This window comes from Pleurodeles waltl, chromosome 2_2, assembly GCF_031143425.1.
Source record: "Pleurodeles waltl isolate 20211129_DDA chromosome 2_2, aPleWal1.hap1.20221129, whole genome shotgun sequence".
In the NCBI taxonomy this organism is placed as follows: domain Eukaryota; kingdom Metazoa; phylum Chordata; class Amphibia; order Caudata; family Salamandridae; genus Pleurodeles; species Pleurodeles waltl.
In genome coordinates this window covers 214052143-214077760 of record NC_090439.1, presented here as the reverse complement: position 1 = coordinate 214077760, position 25618 = coordinate 214052143, and the positions used below count along the sequence as shown (strand labels likewise).

Genomic DNA, 25618 nt, shown 5'->3' with positions numbered 1-25618 from the left:
ATCCAGATAAGCAGACTTTATTCTTCAGAAATCCATTAGACTGAAACTAAGAAGAGTCCTCAATATTCTGGTGCTAGCATAGGGAGCTAGGGGACAGATAGCAGTAACATCCTTAGACGCTGATAATGCATTCAATTCCATTAAGTCCCCTTCCTATTCATAATACTAGAGAGAAATGCGTTCAGCCCCAAATTTCTGGGATGGGTCAGATTATTATACTGGAATCTCACAGCCGAGGTACTAGTGAAAGGGACACATTCTAAAGAACTGGAGGAGTGGACAGAGCAGGAGTGTTCTTTATCTCCCATGCTATTTACATTGACAATGAAGCAATTTGCAAAATAGATAAAGAAAGATGTCCTGCTAAAGGGATGGCTGTGGGATGGTTTATGAGATGAAATAGTGTTGTAAGTTCATAACTTCCTCTTGCACCTTGCTGGTCCAGAAGCCTCACTAGAAAGACACAAATCAATGTTTAACATTTATGGAGAATACTGTGGAAATGGCATAAACTGAAAACATCCTCACTATTTCTACTGGGAAAATGGCAGCCATAAGCTCAACTAACTATGCCTCTGAGAGTAGAGCGCTAACAATTTATATACCTGGGGATCTGGATATCCAGGAATGAGCATACATTTCATAAGAACAATCTGGAACCGTTAATGAGTAAACTGACGACGGACATCTCTTTTTGAAGTACACTTCCTTTGTCGCTGCGGGGTAAAGTGACAGTACATAAGGTAACCAATCGTCCTCCCTAGAATTCTGTACATTTTTCAAAATACCTCAAATCCCCAGTAGCTTTTTTACCATAAATTGACCAGGCCACTAGAATGCTACTATGGGCAGGGCGCATCCCACATATAGCACTAAAAACACTGCAAAGATCGTCATACGAGGGGGGAATATTAGTGTCAAATATACGTAAATACTAGGAGTTAGTACAATTACGTGTTGTTTATGATTGGGCAAACACACAACTTGAGGTACTGGCATTTAAAATAGACTCCAAATTGCTAAGCCCAAAGGGATACCTGCATGCACTGTATGGGGATAAACCAAACACACAAGATCCCTCTAGCCACTGCAATGGTTATTGACAAATGGAATAAAGTTAATCAAGAAATGGGGTGGTGGAAAAGATTGACTGCAGAAACTCCACTATTTATAGAAGCACGTCTGAAAGGGGAAAGGTGCAACAGCTGGGATTCCTAAAATGGGATGATGTCAGTATCCTCACATTAAAAGAAGTAGAAGAAATATGACATGCATGAGTAACAATGGTTTAGGTAAAATCAGTGGAAACAAGCCCTAACTTTAGAAATAAAAGTAAGATAAGGAATCCAAAGAAGACTCTTCCCTTAGTGTTACACTTACTGGAAGGAAGAATGCACCAAAAAGCCATCTTTCTAACAAATAGAACACTGATGATTGATACACAATAGGTCTTATGCAAAGAAGATATATGAGACTTGGAAGCTAGCATGTGGGTTGAAATAGTTATTCACCTACGAAGATAACAAACGATACAGGTTTTAGATAATATAATATAGGTCATTATCCAACAGAGGGAGCAAAATACATGCCTATCCAGGTGTGGTGAAGTGGAAATCGTTTTTCACACTATCTGGGAATGCCCAATCAGGCAACATTATAGGTAATTAACAGAAACTAATCTTACAAAGTTGACAGCTATACTAAAACCAAATACACTATTGATAAGACTGTTGTGAGTTTGGGAAGAGACAGACTGCGCTAGATATCATAAGTTATTCCTTAACCAAAGATTTAAGATAGGCAAAATGGACATAGGAAAAAAATGAGATGGGGAAGCACAAACGACCACATCCCAATAGGTAAAAGGTATGAACTAGTGTTGGGCTGCTGAAAAGGAGATTTATGAAAGCCACAGAAATTCTGGAAATGGGAGGAAGCGATAAGTGGTGAGTGACAAAAGAGTGTAAGTAATTGCTGAAGAATGGTATAAAGGAAAATTACTACAAGGAACAACATGTAGCACTTGACGGAATAATATGAAAGGTGCAGGGTCTGAACGCGAGTCAGATCAACCCCATGTGGGGATATCAAAGGCAATATATAGGGGCAAATAGGAGTAATGAAAGAGATAATCAGTATATGTATATTATAATGATGGAAAAACCTGGTTAACCAAATTATGATGTTGTAAGTTGGAAACTGTAACCTTTCAAAATGCAATGAACTATGGGCCTAACTTAAGGAAAGTGGTGCTGCACACAGTGCAGCGCCACTTTCCTTGCGCCCTCGCAACACCACCATGTGTGCGCCATATCTAAGATACGGCACACCATGGCAATAGTTAGGAAAACTAGCTTCAAAATGTGACTCTAGTTCGGAGCTTTGCAAGACTAGAGTAAAAAATGTTGACACTAATCCTGCAGAGTCCATTGAGGCCAATTGAAAACAACGATGTGCCTCGTTTTAACGCCTGCTATGAGCACGCGTTGAAAGTGCTAAAAAAAATTACGCTAAAAAAATCTCCTATATTTCTTTGCGCCATTTTTTTCGGCCTCCCTAAGAGGGGAGTCTTGCACTGTTCAAAATTTGGGTTACCAGCCAACCAGAGCAATGTCCACTATATAAGGGCGTCTCCCAGGTTCTCTGATAAGAAGAAGGTCTCCAGTGAATCTACTACAGGCTGCTGCCTGTAAATGGTCTCATCTGCATGCCTGTCCCCAAAGACCTAAGTTTTTGTCTTCTGCTGTACAGGCTTAATATTTACCAGAACATTCAACTGATGTGAGAATTAATCTGAGAATAATCATGTCTGTGATAGAGTAACCAGTCCGCCGACCTCTAAATCAGTCCCTAAATGTTTATTGATTCAGCACCTATAACAACAAATACCTCACATTTGCCCACGAACAAAAGCAGCACTATTGTGTGGAAATAATATATAAGTATTGAAGGTACAGATCAATTCATCTCTTTTAAAAGCAATCATATACAAAGCAGGCATCTCTTACAGGAAATATTAATATGCACAATAATGACAAATGCCTTCAGCAATTCACGAAGACACTGGATTATCACTGTCAGAAGTACAATGAAAAATATACACAAATCGTCCCACCCCTTCACTCAAGTCACCTTCAAAATCCCAAGCCACAGCAGACCAGTGACCCCCAAAAAATAACTTTCTAAGCATATAGGTGGACCTAACTAGGATATTTTCTGTGGAAATAATCACTTAAGTAAATGTCAGCACACTTGCAATTTCATATCTTTGTGGCCATTATCACATGCCACATCATCAAATGTATGAGAGGCTTGCTAGGAGTACTTCTGTAATTATCAATCTAACATCCCGTGTTATACCTGACAGCATTTGGTGTGGTCTACCCCCAAACATTTTGCCTTCACTCCTTCAATGTTTTCTGAATTTCATTTTGTTGTCATTAGGACTCTGTGCACTTTACCACTGCTAATCAGAGCTAAAGTGCTTGTTCTCCCTCTTTTAAACAAGGTAAAATTAGCTTATACCCAATTGGCATATTTAATTTACTCATAGATCCCTAGTATATGGCAATATATGGACCCAGGGCTGCACATTATTAAATGATATTACTGTACCTGTAGCCCTTATTGTCCCAACCACCAAAGTGGCATTTTAAAACATGCCTTAGTCCTGCCATTGAAGCCTGTACTGCACTTTTAAACTGCCAATATGCCCTGGCAAAATAAGGCTTTTGCCATGCGGCAATGTCTCTTTTTAATACATATAAGTCGACCCTACGGTAGGCCCTAACTAGCCCATAGGGCAGGATGTATTGCATTTAAAAGGTAGCGATGCACATTTAAGTTTTGCATGTCCTGGTATTGAAACTCCCACATGTAATTTTCACTACTGTGAGGCTTACCTCTCTCATAGCATTGCATTAGGATACCTTATTATGTTTAATAAGTGTTAACATTTGATTGGCAACAGATATAAATGTCATGTTTTGATTGCAAAAGAATTGTAATTTAAAATATTTTTTACTGGCAAAGTCAGATTTTAAGTCACGATTCTAAAAAACAAAAAAAACAAAAAATGCCATTTTTAGAAACTTGTTGTGTTCTTGTCCTAACTATTTGGTGCCTGCAGCCTATGTCCTAGGTAACTTGATGTGACTAGTTGTCAGCTGGCTTTTGTGTATTGCTCCATGACAGTTAGAAAAATAGGGACTAGGGGCCAGATGTAGCAAAGGTTTTTACCCATTCTGTGTCTATGGGAAAAAGTGTTTGTACATATGGCCCTAGATGTTGGCAGGATGGGCCATACTTCCAGGATGACTGGAGCAGAGCTGTTACTTGCCCCACTTACATTTCAAAGGGCAGCCTCCAGCACACTTGCATAGAAACTTGTCACCCTATATCACCTGGGGCCTGAACGAGGATGGAAGGAATTTTCCAGAATAAGATGGGGAGTGGATAGCCTACAATTTTCTCCCACTTCAAAGGATGGTATAAATATCAGACCCTTAGACCAACTCTTCAGCTCACTGTTGGACCTGCGGAGGACCCCCAGGACTGTTTTGTATTTCAGGGGACTGCCCTGCTTCCTGAGGCTTGTTATGTACCTCAGAGGGCTGCCTTGCTGCTGCCAGAGGTTGTGCCTACTGCTTGAAGGAGCTTGCCTTGTACTAGATGACTACCCTGCTGTTGGAGGCCTACCCTGCTGCTTGATCCCAGGACTACCAGAGTGACAAGGGCTAGTTGACTGGTCCCCTGTGTGAGTTACACAAGTATAACAAGCTCCAGAGACCTGGCTTATGCCTGCAGTATGTTTTCTCCCACCCCCAAAGTGGTGCCCTACCAGTCTCTGACCCTTGGAAGTGGGGCTAAAGGTGCTTCTCGGATGAAAACTTCAAGCTTATGACTTCAAACATTTTCCACCAAAAAGTGGCTTGGTAACAGACCTTAGTCAGGGACTTACCTGCTGGCCTATCCATCTAAGAAGCATCACCAGTCAGACTGACTTTGCAATAGCTCCTGATATGTTGTTCTCAGCAGCAGCAAATCCTGTTCAGTGGCTCCTCTTGGGTGGGGGTACTGGCCTCATGGAGCCCTTCTTGGCTACAGCCTGCAGATTCATCCAACAGGAGTTTTCCGACTCCCATAAAAAGTGGCAAAGTCCAAACATATAAATCTTCACAGCAACTTTGTCCAGCGGCTCCCAGGCAACGACACCTCCAGCTGTCTTGCCTCCTCTGAACTTTAACTTCTCTGAAACTTTTCTACAAAATGTTTTCATAAATCTGAATGTATGCCAAGACTGGGCCCAATCAACCTTGTGCAGCTGAACCTCTCTGGGTTGTGGTCGCCCTTATCTTTTGACTTTGCCCTGGTCTTGTCGACCAGATACTTGTGGTTGACGCTTTGAGCTATTAGGTGATATTTTCACTCAAAACCTTAAAAAATCATAACTTTAACCCTCCTGATTGGATTTAATTCCTTTGATGTCATTTTATTTATTACATTGTGCCTTATTCTACTAAATTGATGAGGAACTTTTATTGTATTATGTTTGTTCAAGTACTGCATATACGCTTTATATATTGCCTCTAACTTAAGCCTGACTGCTTTTGTGCCAAACCAGAAGAGAATTAAGCACAGGTTAATCTAGTGGCTTTTGTAGTTCTTCCTGACAAAAAGTGTGGTTGTTGCTTGAGAAGGGTTTTCACCCCCTCAATCAAAAACCTAATTTCTCACACCATGTGTAGGAGGACCAGAAAGGGGTATTATTCTCCTAAATGAGAACTAATGTCTGTAAACTTCTCGATTGCCTTGCAATGTCACATCTTTATGAATCTAGCAAGATATATGAGACCTTAATAATTCTCTGTATGCTTTCATCTTACATCTGTGAGGACTTGGTAGGTTTGTTTGATGCATGTGTTTAAGTCAGCCACTCTTAGAACTGACATTTGTTCGGACCTTATTGGATATCTTCACTTTGTAGAACCTGACAGGGATATTCAATGCCTAAGTGCTTCTCACTTGCCTGGCATCACCTATCTGGGTGAACTTGACATTTTTTTTTAGATCTAATTTTACCCTTAGTTTTACTTTTACTGTTAAAACCATGAAATGATTTTTTAATAAGTCCTTTTGTTGTGTATTACTGCTGATGCCGTTTAACCAAGTTAATCCTACTTAGAAGCTATAACTTTTATTGTATGTCACATTCTCTTCCATTTATATGTGCTGGTCGTGAATTCTAATTTCTGACATTAACACAAAATGCTATGTGCGTTATTGCTTTACTGATGATGCTTGACATATTTTGACCCATGTCATGTTATGTGTTCCAGAAATGCAAATATGCTATGTATGTTGATGTCCCATATTGGAAATGTAAGAATATTTTTCATTATTTTTCTCTTTAGTAAGATTCTTTTTAATGAAAATTACAGTTACAGCGGATTCATTTCCAGCACCCTACTTTGGCATTGAAAAAGCTTCAGAATCATTTTATAGAAAAACTGAGTCAATGTTGCCAGGTGTATGTCTGGTATCAGCAGTGGCTTCTAGTATCTTACTTAACTGGCACGCCAGCTCCATACCTCCATACACACCGACACATGTACTGATGAAATTATGTCCACTCATTTTACATGCTCCTACAGAGTCTATGAACATCGAGAACAGAGATTTTTATATAATTAAGAGCTTAAGAGATAAGGTGGGAGGACATTAGCGAATGGGTAAAAGATGTCATAGCCTTCAGAAAGTACATTACCATCTAACAAATACTACGTCTCAGATTCCCTATGTGAACTGATCCTAAACTATCCAAGAAGGAGGAGAACATCCATCAAGGAAGAGAGTCTAGGAAACCAAGTGCAGGATTTTACAGCAGATAAAGGGCCTCATTACGACCCTGGGATTATGAGTCCCTGACCGCCAGCCTGGCCACGACAGTAAACACCGCCATGTAAGGGCTGGCGGTAGGGGGACTTGGGGTGCCCCTGGCATGGGCAGTGCAGAGGCCCCCAGGCATAGCCCCTTCGCGCATTTCATTGGCCGAATTTCGGGCAGTGAAATGCGCGACGGCTGCTACTGCACATCAGCACTGCCGCCGGCTCTATTATGAGCCGGCAGCAATGTTGATGTGACTTTTCCGCTGGCCCAGCGGAAAAGTCGAAATTGTGAGCCAGAAATACCACCAGCATTAGTGGTATTCTGGCGCCCGCTGCCTCGGCGGTCTTCTGGGAAGACCGCTGAGGTTGTAATGAGGGCCAAAGTGTTAAAACTTTCTCTTCCAAACTGTCACTTGAGTCCACATTTTCATGTGATAATACTACTCAAATGAGGGTACTGAAAACCATGTAGAAACCTTCCACATCACGTGTGTCAGGACCCTTCAAAAGACAGCTAATGCAGCTCCCATGACTCTGACACAATGAGCTCTGAAGCCTTTGCGTGGAGCTTTACCCTTCAACTCATAACAGTGTTTTTAACTGTGATTAAAATCCATATGGTGATGGCATGTTTTCTAATGGTCCTGACTCCCTGGGGACCTTCAAATGCTATAAAAAGATTATCATGCCTCTCTAATTGGACGTGTATTTGGACATAGAGGCTAGGCCCTTACTGGAGTTCAGCCTCTGAAGAAACTCCTCTTCTTTCAAAGAAAGAGAAGGAGGAAAGCAGGCATGCGAGGTAGTAGCATGCACTTTAGACTGAGACAGAATTTAGGATCTGACATGGAGAAGGACCCTGTGTTTTTTAGAAGACTAAATGAAGCCCAAAGGACTTCCAATTCACTGACTTGTCTGGCCTATTCAATAAATGTCCATCATAATTTTTTTTTTTTTACTTAAAATTGTTTTAATTGTTATTTCTATTTATTTACTTCAGTTTCTTCTGTTGTTATCTCTTACGAATTTATATATTTAAATTTTTAATGTGGTGATCTTTTTTGAGTGATTTTCCTTGTACCCTATGTGTCTTTCTCACTTTTTGGCTCTTGTTTAATTCTGTTCTATTTGTTTCGTATGGAAGTAATTCCATCTATCTCCTTATAACAATGACCTTTGTTCCTTTCTATTTAATTGCCCAGTTTCCCCACTGTCTATTTGCATTTTCAACATTTCATTTCCTTCATCCCTTATTTTCCTTAGTGGGTTAAGTATCAGTAATAGCTTATTTTCTTTAGCCCCTTATATTTTTCCTTTTTAGGTTTCTCCTGCACAGCACTTGCACTGTGCTTGTGAAGTCTTATTTTACTAAAGAAAATTCTTTAAAGGGACTTAGAACCCGCCCCTAAAATACCTGAAATTCCCAATTGTTCATTCAAACGGCACTCCAACGTCGCTTGAATTTACCTTCTTTTTATTGGCCTGAGAGTCACTTCCTGCTCTTCTGCTTTCTGTTCTGCTTTTACCGTTGCGAGGAGCGTGGCTGAAGTTCAACTTCAGGTTTTTGGTGTTTGGTTACTTCTTATTGTTTATACGCGAAAAGATGAACTGAATGCAAGTCAGTTTGTGTTGAAATGTATGTAAACATGTTGGTCATCTTGCAATGCAGTATCAAGTGCAGATGTAAGGCAAGCAGAGAGTGGGCTCATTATGTTGTGTTTTTCCTTACTTCATAATTACATTTCTGATAAATGACAGTTGTAAATATATAAAATATTTGAGTGATTTTTTATTTTTTATTACCACTCACTCATTTTTCAAGGAAAGTCATTTGTATACTTTGGTGACGTTTTATTTCAAACTGTTATCCTCTCAGTGACTTATTAACAATTATCTTGCAGGCACTAGGGTCATGGTATTAATGGTGCAACAGGTACAGCGCCACCGGCGCCACAAGGTGTTAGAACCCCTATAAACACAGATTATTGCTAAATTTTACTACTAAGCAGACAGTCACAAGTGCAGTTACCTTGCAGGCACAAGGGTCATGATTTTAGTGGTGCAGAAGGTGAAGTACCACAAGGGACAAGAGCTCTAGGAACCCCACTAAACACCAAATATTGCAATATTTTACTACTAAACTGGCAGTCACAAGTGCAGTTACCTTGCAGGCTATAGGGCAATGATTTGAATGGTGCAGCAGGTGTAGTGGCACCAGAGCAAAAAGTTGTCATAACTCCTCTAAGCACCAAATATTGCAATATTTTACTACCAAATAGGCAGTGACAAGTGCAGCTACCTTGCAGGCATTAGGGTCATGATTTGAATAGTTCAGCAGGTGCAGTGACGCTTTACTAACTACACATTACTATCCTCTAATACAGTGCCATGGATGGACAACGGCAGGACACTCATCAAGCTACCTCAATCAGTAGTTGGTGCATGCTCCACCCGGAGGAACAGAAAGTGAAGCTGGCATTTGCTGTCCAATTAGGAAGCAGCAAAGAGAACTGAGAGTGGATTCAACGAATGGAACGCAATACGCAAACTCCAAACCCTTTATTTCAAACAATACCTTTTGCAGTGACAGCACACGCGCTGTCAGCAGGCAAGACCTATAAAAATAATTAATAATAATATGATCACAAATCTCCGAGGTCCCTAGGTGGAAAACACTAGAGCCCAATGGTGCACTCTCTTTAGTATATAACATGTTTGTTAGAAATGGGGTCTCTAGTTGGCAATAGTTTGCACCCTGTCCAAGTAGGGTCCCTCACTCGAGTCAGGGTAAGGGAGTCACATAGCTAACGTAACCCCTGCTCACCCACTTGGTAGCTTGGCGTAACCAGTCAAGCTTATCTCAGAGCAATGTGTAGATTATTTGGATACATACACAGTAACACAGCGAAAACACCACAAAAGTGCTCTACACCAGTTTAGAAAAATAGTCAATATTTATCTGAGTAAAGCAAGACCAAAATGACAAATATCCAACATACACAAGCAAAGATATGAATTTTCAAAGGTTACAGTAAAGCTCTTAGAAACACAATAGCTCCATCTAGGGGTCTTACAGCGTCTTGACAGAGTGATTCCTAACAGTCTGACACCACTCGCAAGGAGGTGTGGGCCGGTCTCAGAGTGGCACAGACCCCAGGTACAGTACCTTGGGAAACAAAGAAGTCGGGGAGGTGAGGTATCGCTGCAGACAGTGCAGCGTCAGTGCCTTACTGCTCCCGGGGAGGTGAAGTGTCAGTTCTTACTTCCAGGCAGGGGAGGTGAGGCATCAGTTCCTTACAACCCAGCAGGGTTGATTAATCAAGTATTTCAAGGTGCAAGGTGTTGACTTTGCCGTGTTGAGATCACACCACGGGCCACAGGTGCTGCGGCGGAGTCGGGTGTCCAAAGTGTCAATGACACTGCCCTTGGGACTCATGCTGTGGCGGCACTTCAGAGGTGCTTTGGGCCTGCAGCATTAGTTGCAGTCGCTGCACTCAGTTGTACCAAGGTTTCAGTGCAGACAGCAGTGAGACAGCAGCGCCGGTTCTGAAATCGCTGCGGAGTCGATGTGCTTAGTTTCTTTTTGGTTGCGCCAGAACTCACTCTCAAGGGTACAGGAACTAAATTTGGCACCACTTGGAAAATGAGGACTTTCAGCAAAAGAGGCCAGGTGCTGGCAGATGACGTCTTTGATGCCCCTGAGACATCTTAACAGGAGGCAAGGTCAGTCCAAGCCCTTGGAGAACCTTTGGAAGCATGATATAGAAAGCAAAGTCCTGTCCTTTCACTCCCAGGACAGAAGCAGCATGCAGCAGACCAGCACAGCAAAGCAACAGGCAGAGTGGTAGTCCCTCCTAAAGCATCCAGTTCTTCTTCCTGGCAGAATGTCCTCAGTCCATAAGGATTCTAACTTTGTGGTGTAAGAGTTCCAGTACTTATACCCAGTTCTACCTTTGAAGTAGGCGAACTTCAAAGAGAAGTCTTTGTAGTGCACAAAACCATGCCTTTCCTGCCTTAGCCCCAGACACACTCCAGGGGATGGAGACTGCTTTGTGCAAGGACTGGTACAGCCCTATTCAGGTGCAAGTGTCATCTCCACCCACCAATCTAGCTCAGGAAGACCCATCAGGAAATACAGAGTGCTGCTCAGGTCCCTCTGTATGACTATTCTAGAGTGAATTCACAAATAGCCCAACTGTCATCCCGACCCAGACGTCTATTCAGCAGATGGGCAGAGGCACAGCTTGGTTAAGCAAGAAAATGGCCACCTTCTAAAAGTAAACAAACACAAATGATCGACGGAATGCAGACCCAATCAAACATTCACCCCCCCAGTCGCAGATCTGGGTTTAATCCATCAAATATTTTGTTCAGCATGTCACCCTAGTTTGGACCCAGCCATATGCAAAACAAGTCTTGACCCTGTTCACTATGGGAACACTCCAGTCCTCCCTGGACCTGGCCGGGCAGTTTGGGCTGGACTGTTCCCATGGTGAACAGGGTCAAGACTGATTTGCATATGGCTGGGTCCAAACTGGAATGGCATGGCAAGCAAAAAACACTGATGGATTAAACCCAGATCTGTGACTGGGGGTGAATGTTTGATTTGCTCTGCATTCCGTCCATCATCTGTTGTTTTTGCATTTGTCGCCCCAAGTGGGAAGGGTATGCCCAGACGTGGGTCCCCGTGCTTGCTATGCCACCAGATTCAAGCTAGCCTGGCTGATGAAGGGTGATAGCCTGAAACCAGTCCCAAGATGATTGTTTTTGGTTCTGGGAGGACCTGGGTTGGCAGTTCGGGCTGGACTGTTCCATTGGTGAACAAAGTCAAGACTGATTTGCACATGGCTGGGTCCAAACTGGAATGGCATGGCAAGCACAAACACTGATAGAATAAACACAGATCTGTGACAGGGGTAAATGTATGATTTGCTCTGCATTCTGTCCATCATCTGTTGTTTTTGCACTTTCTAAAAGTGGCATTTTCAAACTTACAATTCTAAAACCAACTTCACCGAAAGATGTATTTTTAAATTGTGAGTTCAGAGACCCCAAACTCCACATCTCAATCTGCTACCAATGGGAAATTATACTTAACAGTTTTTTCAAGGCAATCCCCATGTTAACCTATGGGGATGATAGGCCTTGCAGTAGTGAAAAACGAATTTAGCAGCACATCAGGACATGTAAAACACACCAATACATGTCCTAGTGTTTAAATACACTGCAAACTGCCCATGGGGCTGCACTGGGCCTACTTTAGGGTTGACGTACATATAGTAAAAGGGAAGGTTTGGGCCTGGCAAGTGGGTGCACTTGCCAGGTCGACATAGCAGTGTAAAACTGCACACACAGGCACTGCAATGGCAGGCCTGAGTAATGTTTGCAGGGCTACTCAAGTGGGTGACACAATCAGTGCTGAAGGCCCATTAGTAGCATTTGATTTACATCCCCTGGGAACACCTGCTGCACTATACTAGGGGCTTACTAGTAAATCAAATAAGCCAATCATAGATAAACCAATCACCAATACATTTTAGACAGAGAGCATATGCACTTTAGCACTGGTTAGCAGTGGTAAAGTGCCCAGAATCTATTTTTTTTAAAGAAATTCCAAAGGTTTCTGCTACAAAGTGTTGAATTTTTAAATGACAATGTTTTAATGTTACACAACTACCGAATTCACTGCCACCAGAAAAGTCATCTGCGAGGAAAGAATTTTAGAAGGCAAGAGCAGACCCATGATAACAGCAAGAGATCAAGATCCCAAAACAGAACTTTAAATGCTTTTAGGGGAACCTTATTCTGTACACCGTTTTAGAAACCTAGCCACACAAGGCAGTTTGAATCATGTTTATTGTTCAGGCATGCAGATGCAATGCATTACATGACTCATTTGGAGGTAGGTATATGGGCCCGTCTGAATCATCTGTTTTGCTTCATCCATTCTAATAAGTTATAATTCCAAATTGTGCTTCTTTATATGGCCTGATAAACTAAGGGCTGTTTGAGACGCCAGCTCCCTCTTAGTATGCATAAACATGTCTGGTAACAAGTAGGAATGAATACACGCAGGGCCTGGCCTTGTCACAGATGTAGTTTGGCGAAATGTTATTAAGCACCTGAATCCCACCAGAAATTTGGGTTGTGCCATCCTAAAAACATTAACAAAATGTGAAAAATCAGCAACAAAAAAAATGTGAATGTTCTGGGAAAAAAGAAACCAATGCCACAGGCATGCGTGGTGCCACATTTAGAGCTAGAGAATTGCTAAGGCTGTCTGTGAGATGCTTCTGCTGCTGCTCCTGCCATATAGCTCCACCTGGCACTGGTGACTCATTGCTATAAACAAATTCTAGCTCCAATCTGGCAATTTGGAAGACATTTGTGTAAGGAATCTGAGAGACCGTAGCAAATCGAAAAGGTATTTGTGATTTTTTTTATTTGTATTGTGCAAATGTTTTACTTGTACAAATATCTGTTTCCTCTTCTCTCAATTTGTCAATATGTTACTTTCTTGCAAAAACATGAATTGTAATTGACTTTGTGTTGAGTTATTTCTGTTTAAGTGTTGCCCTTTATACAACACACATAATTGTGACACTTGAAATTATATATAAATGTAAGTGTTAGATAGGCACAGTTTATTTCCCGTCATTCAAATATCTGTAAATTAAGTGGGACCCATAAATAGGTGAATATTGATTGAAGGATATTCTAAAATCCATTTACTGATCTCAAATGCAATGGGACTCAAGCACTCCAGTGGATATTTTCAGATTCTCTCACCAACTGAGCCTCCAGGAAGTGTCATCCTTTGTAGTATTGCTACTTCATATCGTTAAGTAGAGATTTTAATTGTGTGTTTGTGAGCAATTAGGTTGTTGTTTGACTGGGGTGTGAGCCCTGGTCATACACCAGCCACAATCCCTTGCAGGAGGAACCCAAAAAAGTCACTCAATTAACCTGTGCTTAAGTCTGGGTAGCTTGGCACAAAAAGCAGTCAGGCTAAACTTAGAGGGAATGTGTTAAGTATTTATGCAATACACAAACAGCAATACAGTGAAAAAACAACGCAATGAAAATCCCAAACCAATTTAGAGAAATAGAGGACTTTTAATAAAGTATTTGACACCAAAACCATGAAGAACAAGTTACTTACCTTCTGTAATGATTTATTTGGTACAGACATATTCTACTTCTAGATTCCTTACCTTAGAATTTCCCCAGGGATCATACTGGATCCGGAGATTTTTGTTCTTCAAGCAGTACCCTTGCGCAATGTCAAATGGTGTCAGTTGACTCCACGCCCACCATTGGCGGCGTGGTCGTTGTGATGGCGTCGGCGTCATATGTAGGCGCCTCGGCGAGGTCAGTTTCTTTTCACAACTTTCCACGCCAAAGCGCGGAGCCATGAAGAACACTGAAATGGTGAGCCACCAGGAAGACAGTCTTGAGGCTAGGGAGCTGCAAGGGACAATTGTGTAACAGCTCAAAGGGAGCACACATTAAGTAAGTGAGGACAAGATTGAGATCCCACTGAATGATTTCAACGCAAGTCAAATCGCCTGGAGTTCCAAAAGATTGATGTGGAGATTGCCCATGTGGCCGCCCCACCCCAGAAGTGATGCATCTGTTTTTGGAAGGGAGCGGGATCTGCGCTTGACCCATTCCTGATTCAAAAGCCACCACTGCAGATCTTTCACAGTCCCCTCCGAGATCAGGACCACGTCAGCACGATTTCCCTGATGATGCGCCCACTGGGACTTCAGAACCCACTGCAGAGCCCACATATGCCCTCTGGCATTTGGTACTAATAGGATGCAGGAGGCCATGAGGCCCAGGTGCCTGGGAGTCATTCTCACCAAAACCTTGGATAGAGACTGAAACATCGGAATCATAGCCCAAATATCCCAGACTCTCTGATCGGGAGGATAAGCCTAAAACTGCTCTGTGTCCAGAATAGCTCCAATGAAAGGGAGAGTTTGAGAAGGAGTCAGGGGTGACTTTGCAGGCATGTTTATAGTGAACCCCAGTGAATGCAGGAGGTTTGGCATAGATTAAAGGTGGGAGATTACTTTCTGGGGAATGTCTGCCTTCAACAGCCAGTCGTCAAGGTAGGGAAAGACTGAAATTCCTGACCTGCGCAGATGAGCTACGACCACCGCCATCACTTTTGTGAACACCCGAGGGGCGCTGGTAAGGCCAAAGGGGAGCACGGTAAACTGAAAGTGCTCGTGGCTTACCAGGAATCGCAGGTAAAGTCTGTGGGCAGGCAAGACGGGGATATGAAAATAGGCGACTTGCAAGTCCAACGCCACCATCCAGTCTCCTGGGTCCAAGGCAGAAAGGTTCTGAGCCAACGTGAGCATTTTGAACTTCTTCCTGAGGAAGAGATTGAGGGTTCAGAGGTCGAGGATTGGACGCAGGCTCTTGTACTTCTTAGGCACGAGAAAGTAGTGGGAATAGCAACCACAGCCTACTTGTGGTGCAGGAACCCTCTCTATGGTCCCTTTGGCCAAAAGAGCCGTAACATCCTCCAGGGATGGCTAAGGAGGGGACGGGACAGGGAGCCCATTCCGTGTCTATGAAAGGGACAAAAGGTGGACTGGTGGAGGTGAGGGGCAGTGGAAAGTCCAAGGGACCGAGTGCAGCCGTGGGGGCCTTGAATCTCTTCAGTGCAGAGTCCGTCTTATCTCCGATGAGATGAGGACCATCAAAGGGCATGTCCATGGGGGTCTGTTGGACATCTCACGAAAAACCAGAAGTTCTTAACCAGGCATGATTTCGTAATGCCACTGTCAACGCAACCGATCTGCCCAGAGAGTAGGTCGTGTCCAGCCCACATTTTATGGTGACCTTTGCTGCATCTCCCTCATTGGCAACAGCCTTAGAGACGACTGTATGGGCCTCCTCTGGCACTTACACCTTATACCAGGTCTAGGTATCCCCTGTCAGTGAAGTGTAGGCAGTGTCTAGAAACCAGGCTCGCTAGAGTTAGCTATGGATAAGTAGCCAAGGCTTATCTAGGAGACATGCAAATCTCATGCAAAACCACCGTAGTCACACAGCACTTACACACATTAAAAAAATCACTTGGTTGTACAAAAATAAAGGTACTTTATTTTTGTAACACAATACCACAAAATACTAGAAGAGCAACCCTCCGAAAGGAGGTAAGTAATACATTACTTATGTACATTAATAAACAGATCTAAGCATAGAAAATGTTAGAAAACAGTGCAAATAGCAATAACTAATAGTGACCCTAGGGGGATCCCAAACCATATACTAAACAAAATGGAATGCGAACACGTGACTCCCACCTAGGTAAGTGGAATGTGTAGAGGGGAGCTAGGAGTTTTAGAAAACCACAGAGGTAAGTAACACAGTACCCCCCAGCAATCAGGAAATCAGGAGTAAATCACTGGAATTTCCCCCAAACCACCCAAAAGGAAGGAAAAGAAGAAAAGTAGACACCTAGACAAGATTGCAAGAAACCAGCGGTGGAGAAGACCTGTGGAGAGAGGGGACCAAGTCCAAAAGTGTCAGTGGAGTCCAGGAGGAGTAGGAGCTACTACCCACAGAGTTGTACTTGCAGGAGTTGGTCGACGGTGAGGAAGAACAGGTCAGCACTGCAGCCCTGGAGCCACAGAAGAGTTCCTGATGGATGCAAAACATGTCCCACACCGGAGTGAAGATTGCAGATAGGTGTCAATGCAGGGATTCAACCAACAAGCCTTGGCAACGGAAAATTTGAGATTAGTGGAAAAGTGGAGTTGCCGGGGACCAGGAAGGCCCAAGAGGGGACGTCAGAGGAGACCCTCAGCAACAGAGAGAGCCCACAGGAGCAGAGTCAGCACCTACAGGACGGGGACACAGAAGTCGCAGAAGGGGCCCACGCAGCACTACAGAAAGGGATCACATGTTGTAGAAGTACCACACAGAGGGCTGTGCATCCCTGGAAGGAGTGCAGGGGACTGGAGCTACACGTCACCTGAAGATACCTTGGAGGAGATGCAAACAAGCCTTAGCAGCTGCAAGAGATGCAGTGCATGGGGGGTACAGTCATGTGTGGGAAGGCAAGGGCTTACCTCCCCCAAAGTTGGACAGCTGGCAGAGAGGGCCAAGAGGACTACTCTGGACCACAGCCTGTGATTCAGGATCCACGCAGCTCAGGATGAGAGGAGATCCACGCAGCCGCCCGTCGTCGCAGCAGGTGCCTGCGGATGCAGGGGAATGACTCCTTTACTCCAAGGGAGATTCTTTCTTTCTTCTAGTGCAGACTGAAGACATGCCGCCCTCAGTGGATGCACAGCCGGTGGAAATGTTGCAATTGCTAGCAGGAGCTGTGGAAACAATGTTGCAGGAGATTTCTTCTTGGAGGTAGCTTGTCGGGTCCTGGAGGATCCGGTCGCAATTCCGAAGACCAGAAGTTGAAGTGGAGGTTGCAGAGGAGTCCTGCTGAAATCTTTCAAGCCGAATCTGAGGACCCACCCAAGAGAGAGAGCCTAAATAACCCCGAAATGGGGATTGGTCACCTAGCCAGGTAAGCACCTACCAGGAGTGGGCTCTGACGTCACCTGCCTGGTCACTCTGATACTCCCAGAGTTCCCTGACAACCTTGGAAACAAGAAAGCAGAACCTAGGGACTCTCTGGAGGAGCTCTGAGTACCACCCCTGGGGTGGTGATGGACAGGGGAGTGGTCACTCCCCTTTCCTTTGTCCAGTTTCGCACCAGAGCAGGGACTGGGGGTCCCTGAACCTGTGTAGACTGGTTTCTGCACGGAGGATACCAAATGTGCCCTTCAAGGCATACCAGTGGCTTGGGGAGGCTACCCCTCCCATGCCATGCAACACCTATTTCTAAAGGGAGAGGGTGTTACCCCCCTCTCCCAAAGGAAATCCTTTGTTCTGCCTTCCTGGGCTTGAGCTGTTCAAGCAGCAGGAGTGCAGGAACCTGTCTGAGGGGGTGGCAGCAGCTTGGGCTGCCTGGAAAACCCTGAAAGACTGGTAGGAGCAATGCTGGATGGTCCTCTAAGGAGCCCTCAGAGTGCATGGAATCATACTTCCAATACTGGCAACAGTATTAGGGTATGATTCTGACATGTTTGATACTAAACATGCCTAGGTTCGGAATTACCATCATGTACCGGGACATAGGTAGTGACGTATGTCCACTACATGCATAAAATGGGATCCCTGCACTCACAAAGCCCAGGAAATTGGCACTGGAGTTCATGGGGGCACCTCTGCTAGTACAAGGGTGCCCTCACACATAGGTACTTGCACCCCGCCCTCTGGCCTAGGAGGACCTGCCATAGGGGTGACTTATAGTGACCAGGTGGTGATAGGGTGCATGCACCCTTTCACGCAGGCTGCAATGGCAGGCCTGCAGAACACTTTGCATTGGCTCTCTATGGGTGGCATAATACATGCTGCAGCCCATAGGGATCCCCTTGAACCCCAATGCCCTGGGTACCTAGGTACCATATACTAGGGACTTGCATGGGGGCGCCAGTATGCCAAATGTGGGGTGAAAAAGGTTCCAGCAACCAAGTTTAAAGGAAAGAGCATAATCACTGGGGTCCTGGTTAGCGGGACCCACTGTACACAGTCAAACACACTGACAAATAGGCCAAAAAGTGGGGGTAACCATGTTAGAAAGAGGTTACTTTCTTTCCTACATGCAGTAAAACATGCACAAGGTGTCGATATAATGGCACAAAAAGCATGCAGTGTTTACCGACTGCAATGCCAGACTGGAGGAAGAAAACATCTTCTTCCAAAGATTATCCAGCCTTTTTGATTCCCAATCCAGGGGTGCGGAAGGGAATGCGCCAGATGACGAGGATGCCGAGTGAGCAAGCTCTCAGGTGTGGGGTGTTGGGTCAGGAATTTAGGGTCATTCGGGGTGGGCCGATGGTGGCGAGAGACTGTCCTATTCACAAGATCACCTGTGCTGGGTGTGGACTAGGTACCCAGCAGGACATCAGTGACAACTTCATTAAATGGAAGGAGAGGTTCCGAAGCAGAGGCTCTGGGCTGAAGCACCTCTGTCAGGAGAGTAGTCCTGACTGCTACAGTAGGAAAGCTCAAGGTTAAGAACCACGGCCGCTCTACTGACACCATGGAATAAGAAGCTCCCTCCGCCGTAGCCACGGTAGGAGAAGACAGCATGCCAGTGTCTGGGGAGGTATAAAGACCACTGGTGTTGCCCAATTCCTGAGCCGGTCCATGTTCTGCTCATATTGCTGGTATTCATAAGGGTCTGGCGACCCCTCAAATCTTTCCTCATATTCATACCCAAAGTAAAAAGTGTCTGAATCCAACCTGGGGTGGCAAGGCCCCGTCGAAGTCGGAATCGGCGTTGACTGAAGCCGTTCCGGCTCGGAGTCGTCAGGGATTAGGATCGGGTCGACTGATTGTGGGACCAACCGACGTCGGAGCGTCAATGACCTTGCTGGTGCTGGGGAAGGTCTCAATGGTATGACCGACATGGATACGGATGTGGATACGGAGGGACCCTCGGTGGCCGGAGTGAAACCCAAAGGACCCCGCTTCCAACCCCCAGGCCCTGTAGGCACCACAGAGGGGTCGGACTGCCCAAATATGAAGCGCGTGGCCTCATAAAATTCTATAAGTTGGGCTGGGGTCGCTCCGGCTCCTGGAAATTCGGGGAGGCATGGAGCGGACCCAGAAACAGACTCCGCAGCCTAGAGCATCGACGCTCTTCCTGCGTTGCATCATCCGAGCGACAGGGTGAAGTTTAAAAATGGCTAGTCTTCTTCTTCTTACGCAAATGTCTTGATGATTTGGAGAACGATGAGTGGTGATGACTTTGCAGCCGGTCTCAAGACCTTCCCCTCGAGCGAGAATGGGAACGAGTCGAGCACCGGGCCACCATGAGCTTTAGGGATTGCTCCCTCAAAGCCTTTGGGTAAATGGCCCGGCACTTGGAGCACAACTTCGGGTTGTGGTCGCGCTCGCGCTCCAGACACCACAAACAGACCCGATGCAGATCCGTCACCGACATCAGTGACAATCCTCACAAGGTCTTCGGGGACATCTTAGATGCACCAAAAGTCACCAGAAAATTCAACAAAAGTGTGGAGGCCTGTCAAAAAGTGTCCAGGGTAGCTCTTCTCTAATTCAGCATGTTGCGTGGAAAGAAAATAAATGACATCACCAGGCCAAGACAGTGCCTATATTCAACCTCTACGTCAACACTGCGACCACGACACCAACCACAGACGCGAAGTCGACCGATGCCACCTGATGTTGAGCAAGGGTATTGCTTGAAGAAAAAAATCTCTGGATCGAGTCTGATGCCTGGGGAAATTCTAGTGTAAGGAATCTGCAACTAGAAGTCTCTATCAGATAATCCAATTAGTAGAACCAGAGTTCTGAATGTTTGAAATGTAACGTTCAAAATAGCAAGTCCTCAGTTTTGCAAAATGGCCACCTTGGCACCTTTAGCACCACAATCAAGGGTCCAGGAATGATGGAGACGTCTTGGGGGTTCAAGACTCACTCAGGCTGGGTCCAGGGGCAGGTTTAAGATAGTGGGAGCCTGTTATGTACCTGTGGCTCAGAACAGGAGACCAGCTAAACTAGCCCTTGGATCGCTTCTGAAGTACTGGGAGCAGGTGGTGATGCAGGGCTGTACAGCAGGGATGGCCTCTGAAAGTTCCAAGCAGGCTCCAGGCGGCAAAGCAGCCCTTCCAGGTACAGCAGCAGTCTGGCACAGTGCACAGTAGATCATAGCAGCAGGCAGTCATCTGACAGTCCTTCTGCAGGTCAGGTAGTGAACAGAGGAGTAGGTCTGAGAGCTCTATTTCTACACCATGGTACCCTGCTCCTAGAAGTTGGATGAAGTTTCCATAAAGCTCCTTTAAAATTCCAGGAATTTCCTGCCTCACCCTGGTTCTTAGATACCTGCACTGACAATACTAAGTCTATTCAGCCCAGCCTATTCATATTCAGTTGCAAGTAGGGCTGTGCTTAGCTCTGCCCTCCATCAAGTCAGTTAGTGGCCCATTCAGTCTCTGCTAACCCCCCTATTGTGTGGCTATCTGGGGTAAATTCACAAAACCCCAACTGTCAGTTACACCCAGTCATGTGGCCTAAGGCAGGTTACAGGCACAGAGGGCAGGAAAATGACAACTTTTTTAAAGTGGCATTTTCAAACTTGTGATGATAAATCTGACTTTACCATTAAATAAGTTTTATCATTACAAGTTCATAGGTACCAAACATAACATACCCACCACCTCTGGTTTAGGAATTACAATTTATTAATTTTAATATGGAATCCTCAATGATCAGTTAGCTTACAGTCCCTGGTTATATGGTATACCACTCTACAAGGGACTTGCATGTAAATTAAATATGCCAATTAGGTAAATTCCAGTCAAACCATGCTTTAGGTGTGAGAGCACAAGCACTTTAGCACTGGTTAGCATTGGTAAAGTGCAGAGTCCTGAGGCCAATGGGCAAAATCCAGCAAAATGTAAGAGGAGGAAGGCAAAAGGTTTGAGGGTGACCCTCTAGAGAGGGCCATTTCCAACAGTGTTCCTTCTTGTACCGCAAATCAGTTATCTGGAGGGGATCTCAAGTCATCTATCACACGTGCTTTGTTTGACATTTGTCTCTCAATTCTGTGTTCTTGAAGGCTTGACTAGAAGATGTCACTAGTTCTTCTTCCAGCTTTTAATTTCTAAAGAACTTGCAATTAAGTTACAAAAAGAAGGAAGATGTTTCAAAGCCTGCAGTTGTCATGTGTGGGCCCTTTCAACCATTATGAGGTTTGTGTTTTGGGAGAAATATTAGGTAGTTATAGTAAGGGCAAGTTTTCATTGGAAAAGCATTATTTGTTTTACCAATAACTTTAGCGCCGTTTGATGAATCTTCACAAAATTTTATAAATTAGTACACCACTCAGTTCAGCTGCTATCTGAATGTTATGGGGAGATTCGTCAACCGAGGGCCAAAATGGAGTCCCGAAGCCCTTTTTCCCCATGCAATTTCCCATAGAGACTTTGAACACACAGTCCGAACCACAGGACCCAATTTGGCAGAAAGGTAGCTTTTAGTCCAGAAAGAGCCATTTTTGTTATTTGGTGTAAATCTGTTCAGAAGTTTGAGATATTAAAGTAAAAAGAAATATAGGGATACAGATCCTCCACACATTCAACAGTCCCCGTGCTGATATCTGATTGGGCTGCCAACACTTCAACCAGGAAGTGTTGGCAGACATTCTGCGACTTGGACTCAGATGAGTCCCAAAAATAAGGTAAAAAATAAAGAAAATGGAGCAGAGTAGGAGTACCCTGACTCCCTAGGCCTGGTGATGCCCCCCCCCCAGGGACCCCACCAGGGCAAAAAGCATTTTGTTTTAAATTTCTCCCACGAGTGACTATAACTCGTGCCCTGAGGTAACTATAACTTGCGCCCTAGCCATGCACTGCTATTCACCCCAATTATTACAGCACTCATTACATCATTTATAACATCTTGATAGTATAAGTGTAACATTCACAGTAAAATTATTAATGAGAAAACTGCGCATGGCGAGAACGCGAGGTATAGTTACCTTAGGGCACAAGTTACAATTACTTGAAATAACTATGACAGCTGAATTTCTATGGCTTTGGACTTTTAAAATGTGAGCCTAAATATAACGTCCCTGTAACTTTGCTTTTCAAAGTATTTAATATATATGGCTCTGAGCGTACACAATAATTGTATGGAATGTAGGAGCTTCTTGTACTAGTCAGAGATAGAGGCTTTCCTGCACTTCATCTCTCTCCTACCTTCTTCCTAAGAGACAGACCCCTTTCCATTTGAATTTCTATGAAAGATCACCATGTATTAGAAGGGGCTGCAACTACTAATGAGAAAGTTGGGTGTCCAAAATTTAAAAATAACTTTTGTTACAGCATTCTCTGGAAAATGCACGGGCCATTCAGAGAGATTCAGGTAGTGTACAATGATAAAAGGAGACACCTGTGAGCTGGCTCAAAGGAAGTGCACATCAAATATGTGAGGACTAATTAAGGACCCACTGTCACATGAAAAAGGGAGAGAGAGGAAACCGGTATTGCAAACTTATCATAAAACACATCACAACTGGTAATTTAAACAATGAGGTCTGGTCCGTCAGCCATAAAAAGGCTGAAAGATTTGAAAGTTACCTTTTAACTGGCCCCAAAGCAAAGTCTTACCAGACAGGAGACAAAATAAACAACAGAACATCAGATAATTTGGCCTCAAGGGGGGTGACTCTTGAGTGTGTCACACAAAACCACAAATCTGTCCCAATCACAGGCATATACGTTTTTTGTTCAGGGACACTTGGCTGCCAAGATGACATCAACCACCATAGAAGAAAGGTCAAAAGTGTTCGGCGGCCATTGCTCAATCTCCAGTGGACTGAGTGTGTCACTGACCTTGACAGCTGGGGTGGAGGGTGGAGAGTGCAAGGCCTCAGATGCAAAAACTACTAGGCACATTGCAGAGGCAGAATTAGATGCAGAATTTGGGAACCTCTGCTGAAACAAAATAAGGAATGGTATGGCTGTGGAGGAGGGGTATATAAGCCCAGGGAGTGTGCTATGGCTCTCCTCTCTTAGAACTACTTCAGAGCAGAATCTGCCTCGTCCCTAAACAGTTAAGACCCATCAAAAGGAATGTCCATGAGGGCTGATTGGACAAAACTAGAAACATCCATTGACTGCAGCGAAACATGGCAGTGAAAGGTGATGCTGGTGCCAATGGCTTGCCAAATTGATTTGGTGATGTCCGATCCACAACCAACTGGCATTCACTAACCTGAGGGTCAGCCTGATAGAAGAAAACACCCTGTTCTCCAGGTTCTCCACACGTTTCTTCTCCCTATTGGGGGGAGGAGTCAGAAAGGTATTCAGGATTGTGCAGCTAGTAGACATCTGCACCAGCAAAATTTCAGGAGTGCTGTGACAAAAATGCACGGTTGCCTAGAGCAGGGCTATGGCGTCTTGCAATAAGGCAATTAACTGGGGAGCTAGCACAAGGTTTGGCCCAGGCCCCTAAAAGAGTATTTGTAAGTGCTTCACTGAAGAGTAAGAGTGGCTCAGTAGATGTTTGATCTGGTTGAAGAACTTCCGTCAAGATATTTGTTGCGACTTCTAAGGTGGGAAGCTGGATGTCTAGAACTCTGGCTGCCCTACGCATGATTAATGCAAAAGATGTACTCTCCTCAGTGGCAGGGCCTTGGGGTGAGAGAAGTCCATAATAAAGGGATATATCAAGGGTGATGGCATCTTGAAGGACATCATTCCAATTGTCTTCATAGTATGGTTGCTCTATCTCATCATAATCTTTGTTCGAATCCATACCAACTAAGGAATGCAACATGTGTGTTCTTCCTTGTGGAGGTGGTAAGTCAAAAGGGGGTGATTGTGCTTTGAGAGAAATCAAAGGCAGCCTCAGTCTGGGCTGCAGCAGCACTGACTCTGAGGCAGAGAGCACAAAGGGCACCTTGTCCTCCAGCATCTGTGTTGAGGTTCCAGGAACCACAAAGAGTGTGGCGTCTGAGTTAGTGCAGGAGCCAGGTTAGACCTGGCGGTGGATTGGAGAGTATAACTGGCGCCAAGGGTGAACCTGCCAGCAGTATTCCACAAGGAGGGCCTCTCAGCTCCTTGAGGTCTGTACGCACACCAGAGAGAGTCCCTAAAGAACCGAAGAATTGGAGCATGGCCTTGTAGAACCTCTGTGTCGCAGAGGGTCCTAGAAGCTTGGGTTGTGCCAGGTCAAGTCGCAGGATGGGATCTGATCGCGATCAACTTCAGGAGTGAGAGGCATGGTGACATCCTTGGGCCTTCTCATGAGTATGTGGGTTACAGTACGGGACCAAGTCCTGCATGGATTTTTAATGTTTTTTTTCTAACACTTTTGTGAAGACTTGGAGCGTAACGATGACTAACCTCAGGGGCAAATCATGGAATGGGAACATGGTCTGACCTGTTGCCTTGTCTTCCAGTAATTGGTGACACAGAATTTCAACTCATGGTCCCATATGTCCTTTGGGTTGATTGACGTGCAGTTATTGCAGGCCTTACTGTCATGGCCCAACCCCCAGCCATCACAGGCAAAGCTGGTGAGGATCAGCCAGAGACATTTTTTTTCAACAGGCCTTACAGTTCTCAAAGCCTGTTGTTTTGGGGTGTGATATTTTCCTTGCACACTGGAAAATATTTGAGGTAAACTGTTTGAAAGAGCTGAGTGGTAGCTCTGGATTTGTGTCTAGTGCCTTGGAAAGAAAGGAGCATGCAAGAGTAGTGCCTGTGTAGGTTACACATGTCATTTCCTGAGCAGAATGCCATCAGTGCCGAGCTGCATGGGGCCACCTACCAGCACGCAGAGGTATTGCTGAAAAAGTTTCCGGATCCAGTCTGATGCCTGGGGAATATTAAAAGTGTGTGGATTATTTAAAAGGTGAGAAATCTATGGTTCAAAGGCTCTACCAGAAATGCAACATTGAAGTTTTTTTCCACCATTCACAGGGTGGCACAAAGAGCAGCAACAACACATTTCCTCTTGCAAATGTTAACCCTCACATCTCTGCAACAATATCCTGCTAATGTATGCATGGGGACATGCCTGGGGTGGGCCAGTGCAAGGACAATAGGTTTGGTGCAAATCGAGACATACTAAAGTAGTGCAATCTAGCTTTGCCCTAACTCCTAATG

General features: G+C 44.6%; 1 protein-coding gene across 1 annotated transcript in view; it reads right to left on the bottom strand.

The window, feature by feature from the left end:
- The window catches only part of DNAH5 (dynein axonemal heavy chain 5), a 4110061-nt gene that overhangs the window by 175895 nt on the left and 3908548 nt on the right, over window positions 1–25618 (bottom strand). The gene's annotated exons all lie outside the window — the stretch shown is intronic.